We start from the raw sequence: 8,150 nt of genomic DNA on the forward strand, positions 1-8,150 counted from the left end.
TTCCCACCTCTTTCAGAATTTCCCACAGTTTATTGTGATCCATACAGTCAAAGGCTTTGGTGTAGTCAATAAAGCAGAAATAGATGCTTTTCTGGAACTCTCTTGCTTTTTCCATGATCCAGCGGATGTTAGCAATTTGATCTCTGGTTCCTCTGCCTTTTCTAAAACCAGCTTGAACATCAGGAAGTTCACGGTTCACATATTGCTGAAGCCTGGCTTGGAGAATTTTGAGCATTACTTTACTAGCGTGTGAGATGAGTGCAATTGTGCGGTAGTTTGAGCATTCTTTGGCATTGCCTTTCTTAGGGATTGGAATGAAAACTGCCCTTTTTCAGTCCTGTGGCCACTGCTGATTTTTCCAAATTTGCTGGCATATTGAGTGCAGCACTTTCACAGCATCATCTTTCAGGATTTGGAATAGCTCAACTGGAATTCCATCACCTCCACTAGCTTTGTTCGTAGTGATGCTTTCTAAGGCCCACTTGACTTCACATTCCAGGATGTCTGGCTCTAGGTCAGTGATCACACCATCATGATTATCTGGGTCGTGAAGATCTTTTTTGTACAGTTCTTCTGTGTATTCTTGCCATCTCTTCTTAATATCTTCTGCTTCTGTTAGGTCCATACCATTTCTGTCCTTTATCAAGCTCATCTTTGCATGAAATGTTCCTTTGGTATCTCTGATTTTCTTAAAGAGATTCCTAGTCTTTCCCATTCTGTTGTTTTCCTCTATTTCTTTGCATTGATCACTGAAGAAGGCTTTCTTATCTCTTCTTGCTATTCTTTGGAACTCTGCATTCAGATGTTTATATCTGTCCTTTTCTCCTTTGCTTTTCACTTCTCTTCTTTTCACAGCTATTTGTAAGGCCTCCCCAGACAGCCATTTTGCTTTTTTGCATTTCTTTTCTATGGGAATGGTCTTGATCCCTGTCTCCTGTACAATGTCACAAACCTCCTTCCATAGCTCATCAGGCACTCTATCTATCAGATCTAGGCCCTTAAATCTATTTCTCACTTCCACTGTATAATCATAAGGGATTTGATTTAGGTCATACCTGAATGGTCTAGTGGTTTAATGCTGGGCAAGTAGGTATGTGTTCCTGATATAATGGCTATATTTCTATAAACACTGACTCTCAGAGGGTCACACTGATATATGGTTAGATGAGAAACTAAACAAATTCCAGTGATTTTGTATTGAAATCTATGCTTTAAAAATGAAAAAGTTTTGATTTGATGAATCTGAAACTTAAGTTGAATCATTTTAGCCTACCCAAACTTATTCAGAATATATATGAAATTATATCATGGAAATTTGATAATTTGGAGCTAAATTTTGCTTTTTAGAGCTGTATATAGCTTTTCTGAACTCTAGAAATCATATTGCTCAGTGTTTTTGTGAGTAGTAAAGTGAGTTTTTTAGGAAGTAGTGCATATCAGTTAGAAGGCTTTGTGAAGCCAGTGATTGAAAAACTGACTTAGGACAGTTTAAAAGTAAGAAAATTTATTATCTTCTAGGATGACATCAAGGTGTATTGATTCATCAACTCAACCTTGCCAGCAAGGGTCCAAATTCTTTTAGCCTCTACCCTGCTGCCTACGACGCCAGGTTTATACACCCCTGGTTTCCTTAATGATCTTGAGATGGATGCTGTAAGCGTTTATGTTTTGTCATGTGTGTGTGTGTGTGTGTGTGTTTGAGAGAGAGAGAGAGAGTAAGATGGATAGAGAGAGAGGCTTTTTATGTGAACACATGAATTAAGTTGGAATTATTTAAGAAAGAACTAAGATAAGATCCCACATGCCACACAACATGGCCGAGAAAAGAAAAAGAGAACAGAAAGGAAGAAAGGATGCTGGGCGATCACCAGTACAGGGAAGCAATGTAAGAAAGCAAAGCCATGTGGCTGTGTTTCATGATATTTGTAGGTAGCACATTCTATTATAATTTGACTCTACTGGACTAACACTGTTGTGTACAGTATTGAAAGCCATACTGAAAAAAAATATTAAACATTCCCTCTTTGTTGGAAACATTTTTTGGAATTCAGTGGTAGCCTCTTAATACTTAAGTCTAAATTCTCAATTATACAGATGCAAAGTGGAATTTTGAAAAATGCAATGTGATTTTATATTAGTAAATTTATGAGCCTTATAGTATATTGCAGAGATTGCTACTTACTCTCACAAACTTGAGTTGGTTATGATTGCTCAGAATAAAGACTGCTTGGCAGCCTCCCCAGCAGCTGCTGCTGCTGCTGCTAAGTCGCTTCAGTAGTGTCCGACTCTGTGTGACCCCATAGACGGCAGCCCACCAGGCTCCCCCATCCCCAGGATTCTCCAGGCAAGAACACTGGAGTGGGTTGCCATTTCCTTCTGAAAAGTGAAAATAAAGTCGCTCAGTCGTGTCCGACCCCAGCAGCTATGTGGAGCCATATGATCAAGGTCTTCCACTGGGATGTGCGCAGAAGTGATGTGTGCGGCTTTCAGTTTATGCTTTTAAAGGGCAAGTGTAACACTTTATGGATGGTAGAAACAACAAGAAGGAATCTGGATACCTGGTGACTTTAAACAGAAGATCTAAACATATCTAGCTGTATTGTTTACAAGATATAAACGTATCTAGGTGCATCAGCCTAGATATGTATGTCTAGCTTGTAGAGGTCATTTTTAATTTAGGCTGAACCTATATCCCAATACCATAAACTATCTAGAAGTAAGGTGTGGCTCCTTGAGACTGGAAATTGAATTACAATCCTCCTGGGTACATTATGAAATACCTTGTTTGGTTTTAAATATTTTTAGGAGGGAGTAGCATCATATGGAACTCCCGATATTTTTATTTTGATATTGTAGTTCTTTATGCACACAGCAGAGTTAACTGTTTTAAATGAATTTACTCATTTCAAGCAATTAACATCCAATCACTTTGCTTAAAATAATCAAACCATTTGTGTGTATGTGTGTGTGTATATATATATACACACAGCATACATCTCCACTGTTTACTGTCTCAAAGCATTTTAACAAGCTATTGTGCTGGCAGAATTAATTAGATCTGAAAACTGGTGTAATAAAAACAATAAAAGCTATAAGAATGCATTAAAATAGAATACCAAAATAATAGAAACTACGGTTTTTTAAAGTTGTATTTGACTAGTCAAATGTTCCTTAATAACTAGATGCATCAGAATACATTGTTCATTATAATATTAAAAGGAACGTAATAAAATGAAAATTGAGGCAATAGAGAATTCAGTATGCATAATTATTTTAAATTTAAAATCTTCCCCATAATGAACATAGCTAAAAACATAAAAGACAAATGATAGAGAAATTAGAAGCAATTATCAAAGGAATTCTCAGCAGAAATTTTTGATTTAAATTAAAGCCTGTGATTAAAAATCTTCTGCCTCTTTGTCCTTCTCCACTTTTCCCACAATCCACCACGGCTGCAGCACCTTGCAACTTAATTTCTTTTCCTCCAAGACAGTCTTGCTATGCTTGATCCATAGAAAGAATGTACATACCAACCTCAGCTCTTTCTGGTTTTTATTCTTACATGCACTAATGCTTACACTTCTACCTGCACTAACATTTAAAAGAACAAAGATGAAAATGCTATTGTACAAAGGACATGAAAATGGAATTATTTTCACCAACAAATTTTGTTACTTTTGTAAGTGAAAATGGGGAACCTTTTCAATTTTATTTTTTTTAGGTTTGAAATGTAGTACAGTGTATTTTGGTGACTGGGGCTGAATTCCAAGTATTTAGGTGTCTTAAACATGGAAAAGATTATCGTGCATCATCTCCAGATATGATTCATTTATTCATTCAGTCGAAAATGGTTTTGAGCATATGCTCAGGGAGTGTTCCAGGTGCTGGAGACACAACATCGAACAAAATAACTTGTTCTTATTATGTTTACATTCTGGTGATTGAATTAATACACCATAAAATAAGTATGAGGCAATTCAAGAAAGTTCTATTTTTTGATGAATCTATTTTAGTTCTTTGCGAATATATGATTCTTTTAAAATTGTGCTCTTTTGTTACTAAAATGTGTTCCTTTGTTCAGTTCAGTTCAGTTCAGTCACTCAGTCATGTCTGATTTTTTGTGACCCCATGGACTGCAGCATGCCAGGCCTCCCTGTCCATCACCAGCTCCCAGAGTTTACTCAAACTCATGTCCATAGAGTTGGTGATGCCATCCAACCATTTCATTCTCTGTCTTCCCCTTCTATTCCCACCTTCAATCTTTCCCAGCATCAGGGTCTTTTCCAATGAGTCAGTTCTTCACATCAGTTGGCCAAAGTATTGGAGTGTCAACTTCAGCATCAGTCCTTCCAATGAATATTCAGGACTAATTTTCTTTAGGATGGACTGGTTGGATTTCCTGGCAGTTGAAGGGACTCTCAAGAGTCTTCTCTAACACCACAGTCCAAAAGCCTCAATTCTTTGGTGTTCAGCTTTCTTTATGGTCCAGCTCTCACATCCATACATGATTATTGGAAAAACTATAGCTTTGACCAGATGGACCTCTGCTTTTTAATATGCTCTCGGTTGGTCATAGTTTTTCTTTCAAGAACAAGCGTCTTTTAATTTCATGGCTGCAGGCACCATCTGGAGTGATTTTGGAGACCCCCAAAATAAAGTCTCTCATTGTTTTCGTTGTCTCCCCATCTGTTTGCCATGAAGTGATGGGACCGGATGCCATGATCTTTGTTTTCTGAATGTTGAGTTTTAAGCCAACTTTTTCACTCTCCTCTTTTTCACTTTTATTGGCTCTTTAGTTCTTCTTAGTTCGTCTTTGCTTTCTGCCATAAGGGTGGTGCCATGTGTGTATCTGAGGTTATTGATATTTCCCCTGGCAATCTTGATTCCAGATTGTGATTCAATTAGTCCAGCATTTCTCATGATGTACTCTGCATATAAGTTAAATAAGCAGGGTGACAATATACAGCTTTGATGTACTCCTTTCCCAATTTGGAACCAGTCTATTTTTCCATGTCCAGTTCTAACTGTTGCTTCTTGACCTGCATACAGATTTCTCAGGAGGCAGTTCAGGTGGTCTGGTATTCCCATCTCTTGAAGAATTTTCCAGTTTGTTGGGATCTACACAGCCAAAGGCTTTGGTATAGTCAATAAAGCAAAGTAGATATTTTTCTGGTATTCTCTTGCTTTTTCAATGATCCAATGGATGTTGGCAATTTGATCTCTGGTTCCTCTGGCTTTTCTAAAACCACCTTGAACATCTGGAAGTTCATGGTTCATGTATTGTTGAAGCCTGGCTTGGAGAATTTTGAGTATTACTTTGCTAATATGTGAGATGAGTGCAATTGTGTGGTAGTTTGAGCATTCTTTGGCATTGCCTATATGTTCCTTTGTGTGTATACTTAAATTACATATTGGCTAATACATATTGATACCATTTATTTGCTCAGTATATCCTTTGTCATTTTTCAAAAGTCACTGGTAATAAGCTATTTTAAAATAGTAATTAAAAATTCTTCATCTAATATATTTGTTCACCACTTTTGAACTTCATAAGGTCCAAAATGACCAACTCACATGAAAAAGTGGAGAAAGTTTAAGTGGTTTTAAAAGTTGAAATCATTAGTTGGATTTTGTTGAAGAGTGGTGTTAATTTTATTTGGAATTCTGCATTCTTATATTTGCATAATGTGGTGCCTACTTTAGAGGAACATATCAGATAATTTCCCAGTGTAATATAATATCTGACACATACCAAAAAATCTATATAATATATAGTCAGGAAGGTAACCATAACAATAAAGAAACAAGAATGTAGCACCCTACTTAAAAACTAGATTATAATTAATATTGTTTTTTGGTAATATTTTATAGGAAAAATAATCCTTTTTGAATTTTTTTTGGTTAATGTCTACCTTCTTATATTTTAACTATTAACTATACAATATTATGAGTGTTATCTTAAGAAATATTTATTTTCTCCTTTTTTAAATACTAAAGATAAGCTTTATTTTGAAATAATTCCATATGGCAAGACCAGTATAAAGAACCTTTTGTCTGACCATTCGAAACTGAGTTATGATATGATACCTCATCATTCTGAAATGTTTATTGTGTAATCTCTACAAACACATTCTCCTACCTAACCACAATACAGTAATCAATGTCAGAATATTGACATTAAAACATCACTACCATTTAATCTGTAGTTCCAATTAACTGTTTATCATTGCCAATAAGAGTCAATCCAAGATCATGCATTTCCTTTAGCTGTCATTTTAAAAAATTTCAGAGCAGCTTTAAATTCAAAGCAAAACTAAGTGATAATATAGAGTTCTCATATATTTACTCCCTGCCGTCACACACTTAGACTTACAGGTTCCTCTTTAGCAACAACCCACACCAGGTTGGTTGTTGTTTAGCTGCTAAGTTGTGTCCGATTCTTTGAGACCTCACGGACTGCAGCCCACCAGATTCCTCTGTCCATAGGATTTCCCAGGCAAGAATACTGAAGTGGCTGCCTTTTCCTTTGCCAGGGAATCTTCCCAACCCAGGGATCGAACCCACATCTTCTGCATTGGCAGGCGGATTCGTTAATGCTGAGCCATCTGGCAGGCCCACACCAACCAGATTAGTACATTTGTTATCATTGATAAATCCATACTGGCATATCATTACCATTCAGAGCCCATTAGCATTGTACATCCTGTGGTTTTTAACAAATATATAACATATATCGCCACAGTATCCTATAGAAAAGTTTCACTGCCCTGACAATCCCGTGTGCTCTGCCTGTCTCTCCAACTAGCCCCTGGTAGTCATTGACATTTTCACTGTCTCTGGGGTTTTGCCTTTTTCAGAATGCTGTTTGTTATACTTGGAATCATAACAGTGTGTAGCCCTTTCAGATTGGCTTCTTTTACATAGAAAAAATGCATGAAACTTTCCTCCATGTATTTTCATGACTTGATAGCTCATTTCTTTTCAGCACTGAATAATATTTAATTGTCTGGATACAGTACCTCAATTTATTATCCATTCACCTATTGAAGGACATTTTGGTTACTTCTGAGTTTTGGCAATTATCAATAAAGCTGCTATCAACATCCATGTGCAGGTTTTTGCATGCACAAAGTTTTTCAGCTCCTTTGGGTAAATACCATGCTGGATGGTAAGAGTATATTTAGTTTTGTAAGAAACTGCCAAGCTGTCTTCCGAAGTGGCTGTATTCTCATCAGCAATGAATGAGAATTTCTGTTGTATCACAACCTCATCAGCGTTTGGTGGTGTCCTGTGTTTTGGATTTTGGTCTAATAAGTGTGTAGTGGTATTCCACTGTTGTTTTAATTTGCAATTACTAAATGATATATGATGTTGAATGTCTTTTAATATGCTTATTTACCATCTGTGTATATTATTTGGTGAGCTGTCTGCTTAGGTCTTTAGTCCATTTTTTAATTGAGTTGTTCATTTGTTTATTGTTGAGTTAAAAGAGTTCTTTGTGTACTTGGATAACAGAACTTTATAAGATCTGTCTTTTGAAAATACTTTCTCCCAGTCTGTGGGTTGCCTTTCATTTTCTTGGTAGTCTTTCACAGAGCAAAATTTTTTTTTAAATGTTATTTAAGTATTATAAAATTTTTATTGATGTATAATTAACATAAAACATTATATTTGTTTCAGAGGTATAACATAATGATTCAATATTTATATGTATTGTGAAATAATCACCATATAAGTCTAGTTAATATCCTTAACCAAACATAGTTACCAAATTATTTTTCTTGTGTTAAGAACTTTTATCTCCTGTTATTTAGTTCTTTGATATATTTCATCAGAACTTTGCAGTTTTCCTCATAGAGGTCTTCTGCATATTTTCTTTTTTTAATTTTCTTTTTTATTTATTTTGGGCTGTGCTGGGTCTTTGTTGCTACAAGGGCTTTTTCTCTAGTTTCAGCAAGAAGGAGCCACTCTCTAGTGGCGGTGCGTGGGCTTTTCGTTAGGTGGCTTCTCTTGTTGCAGAGCACAGGCTTTCGGTGTGCAGCCTTCAGTGGTTGTGGCTCTCGGCTCTAGCGTGCAGGCTCAGCGGTTGTGGTACACTGGCTTAGCTGCTCTGCGGCATGTCGGATCTTCCTGGACCACCTGTATCTCCT

Source organism: Bos grunniens, chromosome 21, assembly GCF_055505025.1.
Source record: "Bos grunniens cultivar Pamir isolate PY7600 chromosome 21, Bosgru_T2T1.0, whole genome shotgun sequence".
NCBI lineage: Eukaryota > Metazoa > Chordata > Mammalia > Artiodactyla > Bovidae > Bos > Bos grunniens.